This window comes from Chamaea fasciata, unplaced genomic scaffold (assembly GCF_029207755.1).
Source record: "Chamaea fasciata isolate MVZ Bird 193981 ecotype frontalis unplaced genomic scaffold, bChaFas1.0.hap1 SCAF_1, whole genome shotgun sequence".
Taxonomy (NCBI): domain Eukaryota; kingdom Metazoa; phylum Chordata; class Aves; order Passeriformes; family Sylviidae; genus Chamaea; species Chamaea fasciata.
The window spans coordinates 49,087,190-49,103,165 of record NW_027094086.1 but is presented as its reverse complement, the minus strand read 5'-3'; the positions used below and the strand labels follow the sequence as shown (position 1 = coordinate 49,103,165).

The 15,976-nt window shown below is 36.7% G+C and overlaps 1 long non-coding RNA gene across 1 annotated transcript in view; it reads right to left on the bottom strand.

Annotated features, from left to right (window-relative positions):
- LOC136302130 (uncharacterized) overlaps window positions 1–15,976 on the bottom strand; it is a 71,387-nt gene that overhangs the window by 7,865 nt on the left and 47,546 nt on the right. The window contains exon 2 of the long non-coding RNA XR_010724005.1: window positions 5,905–5,976. This is a non-coding gene — a long non-coding RNA (uncharacterized lncRNA). The remainder of the gene's footprint in view (window positions 1–5,904; window positions 5,977–15,976) is intronic.

The following is a 15,976-nucleotide window of genomic DNA, read 5'->3' as shown; positions in this document are numbered from 1 at the left end:
TGTGAAAATCCTGGACTATATTTACAAGATATCTTCACTTAGATCATGCAAAATAGTCCCCAGTCCTCATGAATATCCTCCAGTCATCTTAACTCTGTACATGCAAGGCTGAACATGGGCAGAACTAGATGGACCACCTCATGATTTTTTGCCACCAGACTTGCTGTGCAGAATAGCTCGTGTTAGTATGCCCTCAAGCAAGTTGGAGTTCAGACAGATGCACTTTACAATGCAGAAACACATTTTTGATTAGTCCTATGGAAATGAAAGACCCCTTAGAGAGGGGACCATTGGATTTTAGAGTACTATGTATTAAATGAAAGACTTACAAAATGTTTTTTACTGAGACTGAAATGCATTAATCCATTGATTTTTACTTTGATCACTAAAAATCAATGGCACCACTGCTCTGTGTTCTGTATACACATTTTAGCCATATCTGATATTACCCATTTCATTAATGCAGAAAGTTCTTTTATGTGATGTCTCAGTATTTCTGAGATACATCTTGTATTTTTAGGGGGAGCTTATAATGAATGTTATGCTGCACTATGCTTTCAATGGAAATGGAGTACAGCGCAATTATTTCACAAGATTTTTTCTGCTCCCTCTGATGGGTTCCATTCTCTACTGAAAAAAGTCACCCTCAGAAGAGTTAGCATAATGCTCCATGACCTTCACAGAGCATCTTTCTCTCTTTCTATTTCAGTGTGCCATCTGTGGAACTAATTTTGGTTATGCAAGGATGTTCCACTAGGAGTATTCTGGACCTCTATTTCATGGCATGGGATGCAATCTGATCTGTAAAAAAACAGGCCATGGCTGATTCATATTATTTCATTTGCATGTGGAACCAAACTGTTTGGTGACAGATGAGAGCTATATTTATATGGTGATATTTCAATGTCTGATCATGATTTTTTTTATAATTTCTATGGGGTTTTTTTTGTTTTAAAGTATTCTTGCTTAGAAATACAAAGATAATAAGAAATTATGTTATATTTAATATCATTATAATAAAATACTGAAATAGATTTAGTATAGTTATTTTTCTTTGATTTTTTTTTGTTTCTACTCGGCACGAATTCTTAAAATTTCTAAATGCTTCATTACGCTGAAAGCTATTTTCATACCAGTTCCAGAATCAAATTTATGCTGTGGCCATCAACTATGATTCACATACATTTTCTGGTATTTCATAATTATTTTATTATTTGAAAATTCAATAATAATACCAAATGTGCTCTTTCCCCCCCTTTATTTCCTGTTGTATTTCATGGAAACAAAGCTGGTTTTTTTTCCAGGCTGGTTCTTTTGGGTTGATATCTTCTTTTTAGTCTATTCTGTGGCTCTTTCTACTATTTCTGTCTGTGGGCTCCATCACCTTCCTCTTCACAGTGTTAAGCCTGGTAATGAACTGTCAAATTTATTCTCCTCCCCTAACAATGTAGAGTAAATATAGAGAGGATTCTGATGTTTTAGGGCAGCCTTCATTGGGTGTTCCCAGATTGCTTATTTTACCTCTAGTAACTGAGAACACCATCCAACCTTCCTACAAATTTAGAGGAAAACAACAAGAGTAGGATAAGTTTTCATCTTGATATTCAGTATGAATGACACTAAACTGCTCTGTCCTGGAAGCAAGGGAGTCTTAATTCATCCCACATATTTTTCTTCTGGAAAAGAGTAAGTCATTGCAACTTCTTGACAAGGCAGCTCAGTACTCCTTATTAAAGGACTGACTGTTTCTTGTCTATATCTTCTTTTTTTTTTTTTTTTTTTTTTTTTTTTAACTGGGGAAATAGGAAGTTCCTGAAAGGGAAGGACTAACAGCTCTAATTCACGCGAAACAAATACGAGGATATCTGCAAACTTTCACAACACTGCTTCAGTGTGCTGTCTTCTGCCCTTACAGAATTTCTGTTCTAATTACATCTAATTTTGGCATAATATTTTGTGGTATTAGGACATAGCGTGACACACAGGCACGCTCGGTTGGCTTATTGAAGTCCATCCTCATCATTTCCCATCGTAATGTTTCTTGGCTACAGAACAGTCTCATATATTCAGAACAAAAATAATCATCCTAAACCCTGGCCAGCATGGCTGTACTAACATGACTTCAAATACAGATAGGCTGTTGATTTCTACATAAAACCCTCAAAACCTTTATCTTATGTTCCTATGGTATCCCAATTTATGATTCAAAATGGTTGCTGCTGAATAAAATGCTGATTATAAAGTTCATTAAAAACTCTCTGCTTGTCTACTTTTGGATTGTTTTTCTTAAGTATTTAAAACTTTGCATTTTCTTGAAGAAAGATGCAGTATTTTACTCTGTGTTTTGATCAGTGATATTTGGGTAACTTTTCCATCTGTTGCAACTTCTTGGTTGCCTTCCCAGGACAGTAGCCCTGCATTTGGAGTGGAGACCCTCTTGGTAATGGAGCTGCTGCAGTTTGAAGGGGGCACCATTTCCCTGATGCCATGATCCTCTACACCTATCCTTCTGCTGGCTGGGACCTGTCTGAGTGTTTTACACTGGATGCTATTTAGGCATGACTATACTTAAGTTCATTTCTTTTGTTTCTCTGGGGGTTTTTTTTGTGTCTTTGTACATCTGCACCTGAGGCCTCCCCTCACCATGTATGTAACAAACAATCATTTACTTCCAAATTGGTTTCAGAATAACCTGCTTTACTTAAAATTATAATGCTCATCTCTTTGGCTGTCTTCTGTCTCTGAATCAGATGCAGTAGAGTTATCATATGCTCTTAGATTTGCATGTCCTTCCTAGTGATTTGCATTGAATGTGACTGTATGTTCACTAAAATGGGGCTTTTGTTTTCCTGGCTGGTTTTACTTTGAATTTGAACATGATGGTTTGAGACCACATGCAGTTGAAGTTGCAGACTTTCTGATCCTCTTGTTGAAGTTTAAACTTGTTTCTTTTCTCCTAGGGGTTCTTCTAGAGATTTGGGGAACAGAATCTCGAGACTGCCCAAGCAGACACACTCAGGATACAGTAATGAGAAACTGAGCTACAAGGCCAGAATCCTAAATCAGGAGTTGAGTACAACATTCTGACCTTGAAAAATTAGGATAGCTCAATATGACATAGGAGTTATATTTTGAATAAGATTTTTCAGTGGTAATATGCTCCCACAAAAGATATTCTTCTTCCTCTTTTTTTTTTTTTTTTTTTTTTTTTTTCTACTGGAAAGAAGAAAAATGGCACCATTAGTCAGATTCTACAGACTATTATATTCAAAGCTCTTTTTTTCTTTGGGGAAGGCAAAGGATTTCTGAATGATTTTTGATTAGCCTAATTTATAAATTTTGCATTTGATGTCACTGTTGCAAACGCAGGAGCTTTGCATCCTTAGCATGACCCACACATCTTGCAAATAAGAAAATAAAATAAGACCAGACAAACAGAATATACAACTAAAAAGGGGAAAAGCACCATTGCTAATGTCACATAGAGAAAGAGATTGGGAGAGATCACACATATTTTTCAATTACAGAGCAGGTCAGGCAGCTTCTGCTTAAGGGGTGTTAAGCCCCTATGTGAAAGGCTAAATATTTTAAAAGTCTTGACTGCCAGATATCTGGAAACTAGATTGCTTTATTTTAAAATCTAAATCTTTTAATGAGGTTATTTTCTCTAAGTTTTGAAAAAAAATATTCCAGTGTATATTCAGACAGGAATATCTAGTTTCTGTTTGTATTTCCACTAGTATTTACTGTCCAACAAATCTTTGAAGGAGTGCTTGGGAGGTTAGCATACAAGAATAAGGCTCTTCCTATTAGGACCAGAAGGGAATCTTCAATGTCATGTGAAACCAGAGTCTTAGAAATAACTTTTTCTGTCACTTGACACATTTGAAAACGTCTTCTGGAGAAAAGCTATGTAATGAATTACTTCAATTTTGACTTTTTTGTTCTAGATTTTTAGACTATTAAAAGTAATTAATGGTCACTTTACGAAAAATTTCCTATAATACCAGGAAGGGGATAACTAAGACCACTTTACTACTTTGGGGCCCTTAAAAAACAAATGATACTCTATCATCACAGAACATTGGTGCACCACAGAGAAAGTGGCCAGTGTGTATTTTACATAAAAATAATAGGAAAAGATCTGTAATTAAGATGCACTTGCATTATAAACCCTATTAAGAACTGGACTGCTTGAATTAAGCCACAGTCCATGCAGCAGTTAGTTCTTTAAAACAAACTTTCTGGAAGCTGCTCAGATCAGCCAAAGTTTTTCCTAGAATATATCCTGGATAGCAGGTATTGATTCTAGATATGAAGTCTGAGCCTATTCCAAAGACACTTTTGGTATCTAAGACAATAAATGTTCAAAGACATGGATTGTGGCTCCTGACCAATTCCAATAAATGGAATAAGCCATCAAAGGAAGTGCCAGACTACTGGAACAAGGACTTCTGAGCTGTCCCTGGCTTAAAAGGCAGCTCGAGGGTTTCACATGAGATTGTCATACATCAATTATCTGTGGATTTGTCCTTGTTTCATCTCGGATAGGGTTAATTTTCCTCTTAGTAGTTGGTATAGTGCTCTGTTTTGGATTAAGTACAGGAATAAAAATAACACACTGATGGTTTAGTTCTTGCTAAATAATTCTTACTCCAAGTCAGGGACTTTTCATTTCCCCATGCTCTGCCAGTGAGGAGCTGCACAAGAAGCTGGGGGGGTAACCAAGCCAGGACGGCTGACAGAACCAGCCAAAGTGAAATTCCATGTCACAGAACTCATGCTCAGTATATAACCTGGGGGACTTGACCAGGAGCCAAGTTGCTGATTGCTGATCAGGGGGATGGGCTGAGTATTAGTCAGTGGGTGGTGAGTGATCATATTGTGCATCACTGGTTTCTCTTGGGTTTTATTAATCTTTCTCTCTCTCTCTCCTCTTCCTTACAATTATTATTATTTTATTTTATTTTAATCATTTAGCGATTCTGATTTTAACCCAAGAGTTTTATTTTTTTTTTTTTCTGACTGTCCTCCCCACCAGGGGGATGAGGAGGGGAATGAATGAGTGGCTGCCTGGTGCTTGCTTTCTGGTTGAGGTTAAATCATAGCAGGATTATACAGTGCTGCATGGCTGTTTCAGCAACAGTATGGGGACTGTCCAGAAGCACTGGAAACCAAAGGGAAAACCTTTCTTTGCCTGATGTAGTTTGAACTACATCACATGGATTGACCCCATACTCTCAGAAAGAAAGTTCTTTACACTTCACTGTCCTTCCAGCATGTGAGGGAGCACAGTAGCCCTCACATACAGTGACTTCGAAAGCAGCTGTTTCATTCCTCCTGCAGGCAATTAGCTGGGAAAGGTGACATAGAAGGACAAGATGCAATAAATTTAATGAATAGTTTCTCAGACTATTCTGAAAGGTTTTCAGGCCAGAAGTGATCATTATGATAATCTATTCTGAAATTCTGCAAAGCACAGGACACATTATTTCATTCAGAGACTCCCACATTAAGACCAATACTTAACAACAGCTTCAACAAAATGTCAAAATTTAGAATTTTTTAAGGATATTCAACCCTATAAATTCTAAATAAGCACATGTAAGGTCCTCAAAGCATGTTGCTATATTTTAGCAACAGATTTTTCTTTCATGTTCTAATTGAAGCTGGCATATGCTGTTGGCATTTTGAATAGCATTGCCTTCAATATCATTCAAGTCTGGCATGGGAAAATGCCATTCTCTTCCCTCTTATTTCAGTCAGATTTTAGATTTCCTTTTTTCTACAATAGACTATAAATAATGTGCATAAATGTAATAGGAATTATGTCCTGAACAGGTGCAGAAAAGAGCTAATTAAAACAATCCTTTTGCTATTCTCAGTAGTTGAATCAGTACTCACCCACATGAGGTCCAGAAGAAAGTAAGGGCAGACTTTCTGACAGGGAGTTAGCATACCTTGTTGATGAAAAGTCTGGACAAAGGGAAAAAATAATACTTGTTAATTACAATTTTTTTTGATATTTACTTTTTAAAAGGCAAGTTTCACTGATGTCTTTTGTCTCAGTTCCAAACATTTGTATTACATCTCTCATTTGACAAATAAGATTCTCTGTCGAGCTTTGGATCCTTCCATTCCCTGTATCGTGGTTGCCTTCAATCTCTGGAAAAGTTGTTTTGAACTGAAGTTGACACTGAAGTAATTTGTCTTTACATATATAAGAGACCCTTTATTCCTCTTACATAAAGTGTCTGTCCAGAGAGCATTTGCTGTTTGGGTTTTGTCAGTAGGATACCAAATAAGTGCAATTAATTGGCTGCTTTTGTCAAAAGAAGAGTATTTAATCATAAAGGCAAAAGGCTTTTGTTCTTTGCAAAGGGCAAGTCATATTAAATGAAGCAGCTCTTTCTTTTACCACATCATATACCAGTCTAAGATGTACCTTTCCTTATTAATAGAATAGTTATTAAGGAGAGAAATTTTGAATTTTAAAATTCTCTAATACTGTATTGCATTACGCAACATTTGCTCTCTTACATATGTCATTCTCATTATCATCTTTTATGACTTGCCCTTCCCCAGATCCCTGAAATTACCTACATCACATTTTATGTTCTGTGAAACTCCCTGTTTTTTTTACCAGTCTTATCCAAAATGTGTCCACATAACTATTCTGTTAACACAAAGCACTCTATTGCCCTTTCAACCCTTAGTCTTCTTTTTTCCTACCTTGTTGGCCTGGAACATGTTCCTTCTTCACACTGACTTTATGACCTTATGGTCTTTTAAATTCTTCGCTTTAAATACAACATTATTTTTTTTCTTAAATTTAAGTTTTAGTTTTCTTCTGAAAACTTAATGTACAGTTTTTGCTGGTGAAATTATTGTAAATTAATTTTTTATTTTACACATTTTATTGTTGTATTTAGACATTTTATTTACATCATATGATCAACTAGACTCTCAAAACAGGTGTGTATGCTTACTTCTCAGAAAAAAAAATCTGAACAGTACAACCTCATGTTGCAGAAGTGCTAAGCCATCTGCAAATTACTTTGCTCTCAGTGACTGTTCTGGGCTGTGGTATTTATAAACTGAAAATGAGATCCATCTCACCATAGATTAAGCTAGCCATTTAACCTTCATCTGTGTTCAATAAAGGCAGAAGATGACTACTCAATCCTAAATGTATGGCAATTGAAGAATATTGTGCCTTCTTTCCTCCAATGAAGGAAAAGGCTTCTGATCAGAAGTTGTGAGTGCTTAGCTGAAATGAGATGTTTATTTCCTAGTAAGAAAATCTAGATGAAAGGAATCCCATTGCTGCAGCAGAAAAAAAAAAGGAGAAAATGAAACATCTCACTTAATTATAACTATTAACCTAGGCTGATACTATGTTTTGTTTTCAGAATTTCTTCTAGTGTATCAGGGCACATCCAAATCAATACTAATGTTAGTACTTCAGCTGTCATTTATCACCTTCTCCAGATGAAGAAAATATTCTTATCAAATGAACAGAACTGTTTCATACCTTGATGGGTTTCTTTTGCTTCATACGCATAATCAGTAATGCAAGTTTAAGAGCATTTTTCTATCTTCACAGTGAAAAAATAGTCCTTGGCATCCCTTCTTCCTCACTCAAAAGTTCAAGAGCATCCTTTCTGTAGCCTGAGCATTCTTGAATGTTCGTAAACAAATCCTCTGTGTAAAAATCACGACAGACCATGTGTACATAAATGTAGGCCCAGGTTTTTCAACATTGAGGAGTTATTGAAATCCTGTCCAATGTACATGGTTTTGTCAATTTTTGAAAATTTTTGTAAAAGCAAAACATTCATATGTTTTCCTGTTAAATGTCACTGAAGAATAATTTGAGCACAAAATTTGTGTGAATATTTGCATTATGAGAGGGAGTACTGCACGAACATAAGGAAATGTTAGTGAAATCTGATTTTAAGGGTTAAATTCAAAGGTGTTTTGCATTGTTTTCCACATGTGCTCCTTGCAGAATTTTGATTTTCCTGCTGAGAAGACTGCATTTGAAATTCGTGACAGACAGCTGCGATACCTTCCATACTACAGATTATCCTGATAAACATGCTTCTCACCCTGATAGATACAGAGATAAACAGCATAAGCAGCTAAGACTATAGCTTTGAATCATAGTAGCTTCTTTTTATGTAAAAATCCAAATTACAGTCTCTGATATTCATAACTTTGTGGGTTTATAATGGAAATATGAGGCAAGAGCTAAAATTAAAAGGGAGGTAGTATAGTCAGAGACACAGTGCCAAAGATAAACCGTCTTTAAAGTTCCTCAGTCTTTTGAGATGCTGGCATTTAACTCTTTGATTTCTAGAAACAACACAGAGAAATTTATACTTCTATTCACAATTGGCTAGGAGTATTTAATATTTAAAAAGTGATGCAGCCAGAGGCAGGGATACTGGGACAGTTAAAATCCTTCAGTCCCATTCCATTAACAGTGACTATCGTAGGACATTCCCTAGTGTACTATGGGAGATGTGCAATGCCTGTGCCTCAGTGCCCATCGAGGTTTGAATGGCAAAATTTGAGGAGTCCCACAGCTCCCTGTAGCTCAGCATTGACCTGAACTCCTGGGTTGGGCAAGAAAGTTGGGTTCAAAGTTGCTCTTGGTGGGGTAGGCTCAGGGCCCAGAGGTGCAGTTGACGAAATGCCTGTATTTAACAGCTCAGTCTGGGAACATCAAAAACTATGGATGGAAAAGTAAATCAAAACACTGTTTTATCCAGCTCTGTATAGTTCCACTGATGCAGCTAAAGCAAATGGCTGGAATAGGAATGCTGCAGGACTGGACTTTTTGTTAAATATGTCTGAGAAAGACTTAAAAGTTAGCTGGAAAGGATAAGTCCTCAGAGAAAAAAAAACTAGGCACGCTGTATAGAGAGCCATCAGGCTGTTTTGCTTTGATCTGAACTCTGGGATTTTTGAAGTTTCCCAGCTTTGTGTCTCTGACACAAAATACTTCAGCTAAAGTGTTGGATTCGATAGCAAATGCTCCATGATACTCAGTGGAACACCTATTTTGGCCAACAGCATCAGCTTTGAAGATTAAATAATGCTGATCCCTTCTCCAGAGTGATTTGACAATTTAGTTAATTGGGCTTTAGTTAAGGTTGAGGGATTCAGCTTGGCCTGTGGCCCATCTGGATCAGAAGACCTACAAAATATCCTTTAAAAATAAATGTACAGACTCAAATTAAGTTCTGTGATGGTCACACATGATTTGTTTTGCCTTAGCTTTAGTTTCTCATAATTATGCTCTAAAAAATAATGCAATGGTAATATTCAAACTTTCACAGAGAAACTTTTAAGAGACATCTAGACATTCTCTGTTAGTTTTGGAGCATGATTTGAAGGTGTGGAAATTTCTATAAATAAAATAAATACAATAGCACTGTCTTGCATAGGTACCTCAAAGCAAATTCTACACGTTTGTGTAATTTAAAAATTTTTCCTACATTAATATATCCTTGAAAGTATGCTTTAATCCAAACCCTTGTTCTTTCCCACTTCTTTACAGTACTCGTCCCAATGTCTCACAACATAAACAATAAAAACAAAAGTGACAATTAATTTGCTCAGCCCCTTCCTTTGTTTCTTTCAATGGTGATATTTAAAGCCTCTGAGCAAATAAAGATGTAGACTAATGCTTTCCAAGATAATTTGCAAAAATGTAGATTATAGAGGATTTCCAGCTAAGAGTTTGATAATAGAAGAAAAAGATGATCTGCAGGACTTTTTGAGCAATGACATTGAATATAATGAAGATGTTTGGGAAAGAATGTTTGGAAAAATATTTTATGACTGGTCAATCTTTGCCTTTGAAAATGATTTTGCAATGGAAAATGGGCTTTGGAAATGTCCAGAATCTATACTTCCTGCAGGAAATTACAGATCTGCCTTGTGGGACCTGTACCTTTGCAGTTTGTCCAGGTTCCTCTGCCAGATTTCATATCCTCTTCAGGAATTATCAGGTTCCACTTATTGCCACGGCAATGCTGCAGCAGAGGTATCATGGCCAAAAGAAAAATCACAATTTCCAAGTCAATGTAAAAATCTCTTAAAACTCAGGATAAGAGTGTCCTTCTGTGACATTGATCTGAGGGACTTTTGGTCTTCTGCTGAGAAAAGCTGACTGTCCATGAATTAAAGCATGACCGACTGGATCAATGGGTGCTCAGAAGCTCTGAAAACATAAGCTCTTTCAGAGAAGACCTGTAGAAAAACAGGTCATATCTGGAAGGAGCTGAAGGTTAAATATTTAGGCTAAAAGTACTTAAAATGTTCTCATTATTGACTTTCAAATATTGCATTGACTTTCAGATTCATATTTATGTACTGGCATGAATGGTTTCATTTTCAGAGCTATTTTTTTGACCTATAGTGCAGCTGCTTAATTTATACCCCTATTTAGATCATAAGGGTAGGTTTAAGACCCCAGGTCATTCTTTTCTTTCTGGTAGCAGCTTATTAAAATAATTGCCAGATGTAAGGCTGAAAAGGTTCACCACATCTTTGGAACAAGGGTACAAGTGCTCTTTCCAGAAGAAGATTAAATAATTTAAAAAAAAATGAAGCTGAGAGATTATATTATAAGATCGTGCATTAACCTTGGTGACTTTCTGTATACCTGTCTGAGAAAAAAGACAAATATAGAGATTGGAAAAACAAATGTGCTTTCTTTGAGGACTTAAAAGAGATTTAGACAGTGAAGCACAGTGTATCTTGGTTTGCCTGCAGCAGCTGAAATCTCAGTGCTACTGGCTTCCTAGCAACAGAGCCTTCCTAACTCATGACTGGAGACAGTACAGACACAAATCAGTCTATCTTTAGGCATATAATTGATCAAATCTATTGACACTCCTTAGAACTTCTAAGTTCTATATCTTCTAGCAAAGGTATACAATGGTAATAGCGAGTACCAACACCATGCAAACAATATGGAAAATTAGTGTTTTTGTTGTGATTGGCATATCCTGTCCCGTTTTCTTTCTCCCACTGTCAGAATACCTCAATGGGTTCGGAAATTCTGGGTGTCAAAAAGCATCCCTCTCCTGAAAGAAAAAATGCCAAGGCAAAAGCCATCTTTCAGTGCACTGCTGCCCTCCTTCCCTTCTCAGGACATTTCACTATATCAACCCTTGTTACTAATGCAGGACTCTGTGCTCTCACCCATCCACACCATGTCTGACTAATACCCTCTCTGTTTCCTTTAAAATTTCCCCACACAGATGAGCAGATAGTTATGGCTGGGTTTCCACAACAGCTCTTCAGGTGCAGATTTGGTGGGAGGAAACTGTAATTCTTCTCCACCTTTTTCAATTTACCTCTTTACTAATATAACTCTGAACACTCCCATGACCCCAGGTAACTGGGATATTGTCTTCTCTCTGATTTCTGAGTATAGGAAGGAGATTTGAGCCATTTTCTTCTCTCTCTCTCATCACCTTTACAGCAACACTCCCCAGTGCTCCTCTAGTCCCATTAGGGGGAAATCTGCAGTTAATATTTCTAAATTTAATTTTTAACTTTTAATGACATTAGTTCATTGAGATGACTCTTAAGAGGAAGCAATTTAATACACATTGGACTGATGAACTGATGATGAACTTGATCAGAGAGGTACAGTCCTAAATTGTATGTTTGTGCAAGCTTGGGTGTGCTGTTACTATATTTTTCAGTCCATTTTTTAAAATTAAGGCAAAAAATTATTATTGTTAAATTCGCCTTACTTTCCATGGATCAGATTTTTAGTCAGCCTAGCCTTGCATTCAGCTTCCTTGCCAACGCTGTCTGCCCTTGAGAGTTATTATTTTTATTGTCCTTTCCTCAGATTGTAAGATTTTTGAGAATCTTTTCCTCATATGTTTTTGCTTCTCCATACAAAAATGTTCACATTTATAAAGTCATCTCTATTACCTCTCAGATTTATGCACAATTCAGATAGCTCACACAGCTGAGCATAAACAAAACACACCAAAGCAAAACAATTCTCCCCAAACCAATGAACCGAAAAAACAAACAAAAAACCACCACAAAACAAAACCCACAAAGAAACAAGAAGATATGGGGATAAGGCAGGTATTTTTCTTCTTGCAAACATTTTTAGCAGCTACCAGCACAGGGTTTAGTTTTCAAAAGCCTCTTCTAACTTTGAGAAGTGGCAAATCCTCTTGGTTGTTGTTGGGGATATTAGAGATATATTCGAATGTGGTCAAGCAAAGAATAACATATGGTGTAGCTTAATGTCTTTTCAGGGAAGCGGGTTTGGAATATCAATCCTGTAAGTTATTTTACATTCTCTGTTCTCAGTTCCATCCTCATTCTTAAGATTGGTAAGAGAATTTCCACTCAGCTTTTAAGCTCCATGCTAAACAATCCCTTAAAGGTCTATACATTAGGTTGTGTAGGAATGTAATGTATCCACGGTCAGGCTTTTGATAACGTATTTATGTAAGATGAATATTTTTAGCTTTGCTTTGCACTGGTTGAGGAATTTTAAAGGCCCTGTGCTTTTCCTTTTAGAGTTACTTGCCAGATGACTTCACAACACAAGAGATATGCTGTGAAGTCATCCATGACTTCAGCTGAATTCGTTATCTATGTTCAATGCGCATGCCCGAGTCTCTGTATTTTTAACTATTTTGTCTTCATGTAGAGAACACAGTTCAATTGCATATACATAACTTTCAGATAAAAATCTCACTCTAACAGTGGTTGGAAAAATCCCTGTTATTTTGGGATGGTTGGGGAAAGTCTGGAAGGTGGGCATCACTACCTAATCTTCAAACACCAAAGAAACAGGATTTAAAGCTGAATAGCAGAAGTGGCTGTCAGATTACAGAGTGCGCAGAGCCCAGTTTGGAGGGAAATCCACATGAGCTGACCTTGACTCATGACATGTCTTGCCTTTCATGATACTGTTTCATTTTGCCACTTCAAAAAAATTGTGGTTTCGAAGAGTTGTGATGGGGACTTTCCATTCGTGAGAGTTAAAAAGTCAGCTATACAGGCTTACTGAAGCCATGGAGACAGCTTGCACTAAGGAGGTTGCCCAGCAGGAGTTAATACTTTATATCTAGTTCTTGAATGGATAATAATTCCAAAAGCTACATAAATATCCTGCAGTTTATGTCTCAAGTTTTCTATGGTATTCTAATAATGTCCATGATGCTGCAGCCTTCATGCCAGGATTCCAATGAAACTTAAAACTTCTTTTCTTTAGAAAACAGTATCATGTTAGTATGAATGACAGTCCAGAATCATTTATTTCTTCTGCTTTTATTGATTTTAGAGAGAGATTTATGACCTTGGCTTTTTCTTTGTTGTGTGCTTTTTTTTTTTCCCCTCCAAATGATAAAACTGTATGTATAAAAAAGTAAACCCCTCAAAATGTCAAAAAAGTTTTCTCAAGCTATCAGTCAGGGAAAATGTACAGTGAACTAAATTTGTTACAATGCAGCAATGTCAAAACAGAAAAAACAGAATTCAGTTAATTCACAATTTAAATACATTACATGAATTTAGAGTTTCATCAGACAAAATAATTGTTTTCATTATAGTAGCAGAGCAAGAAGTCCAAAGATTTGACATCAAGCCTGGAGACCGTGCAATGCTCTAAAGAAATATGAAAACAACCTGTCTAGTTGCAAAGCTTACTATTTAGTGCAGAGATACCTCCACAAAGTCATCTGTGGAAATCTGACACAAGATAGGAAAGAAAAGGGTCAAAATTTCAAATTGTAACACTTCTAGAACTTCTGATTACTCCTGAGCAATATTTTGAAGGGATTTTAAAATTACTTTTAAGATTTCTACTTTGTCTTTGATCCTAATATGGTAGGTTCTTGATCAAGGCATTATTCTAAGATGAATGTAGCAACTGATTGCAGTTGTAGTAGGGTCTGGATGCAGCAATTACTATACTAATAATGATATTGTAATCAGATAAAGGAATAGACTGACATTCCTTCATGTTTATCTGCTTTTTAGCTTGATGCCTGGAATTTTTCACATCTTTCCAGGTTTGTCAGACTGCATTTGAAGTACTGCACCCAGATTTGAGACACCAAATATGGGAAAGCTATCAGTAAAACTGCAGCAAGTTCAGTGGAGAGGCATCAGTTCAGTCAGGGCTTGAGTAGTTGCTCTGTAAGGGGAGGCTGTGTTTCCAGGACTGGCTTAGCCTGGAGACAAGACGGCTTTGGAGGCATCCAACAGCAGCCCCTGGTACCTGCAGTGGGGTTATGGAGCTGGGGTCTTCACAGTAGTGTGTGGTGGGAGGAGGAAACACAATAGGCACAAGCTGGAACAGAAGTTTTGACTGGATACACCAACTCAACAGCTAATGGGATAAAAGGAATGCCATTTTCAATGTTTATAGTAATTCCAATCGGTTCTCTTTTTTCTCAATTAAATTTGGACAAGTAAAATTAAAATCAGCACACTTGCAATGTTGCAGTTAGCTGAGTCTATGCCTCTGTGCTATAATGGAACCATAGTACATTCTTAAATTAGGCAGTCTAAAACTCGGAGAAAAAAAAAAGGGCTATCATTTCATCATAAATGAAAGGGATTTGGAAGCTATGCCACCCATGTCTGGACTGCCTTCAGATGACCTGCTGTCCGTAAATCTGCTACCTGCCTCAAAACATCTCTTTTAGAAAAAAGCACAAGTAAATCATACACAGTCTGACCACTGAAAACAAACAAAACTCCCCCTACTCATATATTTGAAGGCAAACTTTAATTTGAAAAGGGTCAAATTTAACAGGGGAACTAAAAAGAACGGGTTTAAGTTGAGAGCAATAAAAGCTATAAGGTCTAATGTGTCCAGAATATATATTTATTATCAAACCTCTAGTCTTGTTATGTTTTTTTTTTTTTTTTTAATAAGTCTCTGGTACATGCATTTTTTTCTTTTTTCAAATATGTCCAGAGCAGAAAGAATTCATAATTTGGGAACCAGAAGAATAAAATGCAGTTATGAGAGAGGACATCACCCACTCCCCCAAAATGAAACAGAAAAAAACCATGAAAAACTGATAGTTAGGAAGAATACATGTAGCAGAAGTGATTTGGAGACTGAGAGCACAAACTTAAGTGTTTTTATTAAAAGCATTGGAAATGTAAACTGGCAGAAGGAACTCAAACTTATCTTTTTAACAGAATTTAACAGCCATACCATTCTAATTTTAGATACTATTCTAAGTATTATTCCTTTATCTAGGGAATGACATCAGATGTCTTATCACATACTCCATTTTACTGAATCCAAAAGGGGACTTTCATAACACGAAATGGCCATCTTGTGGTAGGCAGGGGATGAAGAAGTTGGAAAATTTACAATTTCCATTGAACTTCCCTGAATTTAACCATATAAGAGCAAGTCCAAAACCTCTCCACTGAAACAATAGTATTATGCAAAGACCAGGGTGAACTTTCATCTGTGCTGCTTAGCATCTCCTATGTTATGTTCTTCAGGCCATGCACATTCCCAGATTTTCTGCCCACCAAGGAAAATTGACCCACTTACATGAACAGCTTCTTATCATGGGAGACTTGCAGAAATTAAAGGATAGGGGAAAACCAGTGGTAACTGTTAGCAGCACTTTGCTAACACAGATAGTCTAAGGAAAAATGATGACCATCACCATGTCTGGCAGCGATGCTGGCCATTGAATATTATTCAGTTATCTTTTCACTGAAATGAGTGAAATAGTTAGGGAATCTTAGACAGCTTTAGAAGGGATTTGGACCACTGGTCTTGGAAGAGTTGTCCAGACCTTAGAAAAGTGGAGGATTTTACCCTTATTTATATTGAGATTCTGTGAAAGATGAGTATTGGTGCTCTGTTTCTGAATCCAGATCTGCCTGTGAATGTTTCTCCTTTACCCTTCTTACTTTAAATTGTCCTTCTCCAGGCAGA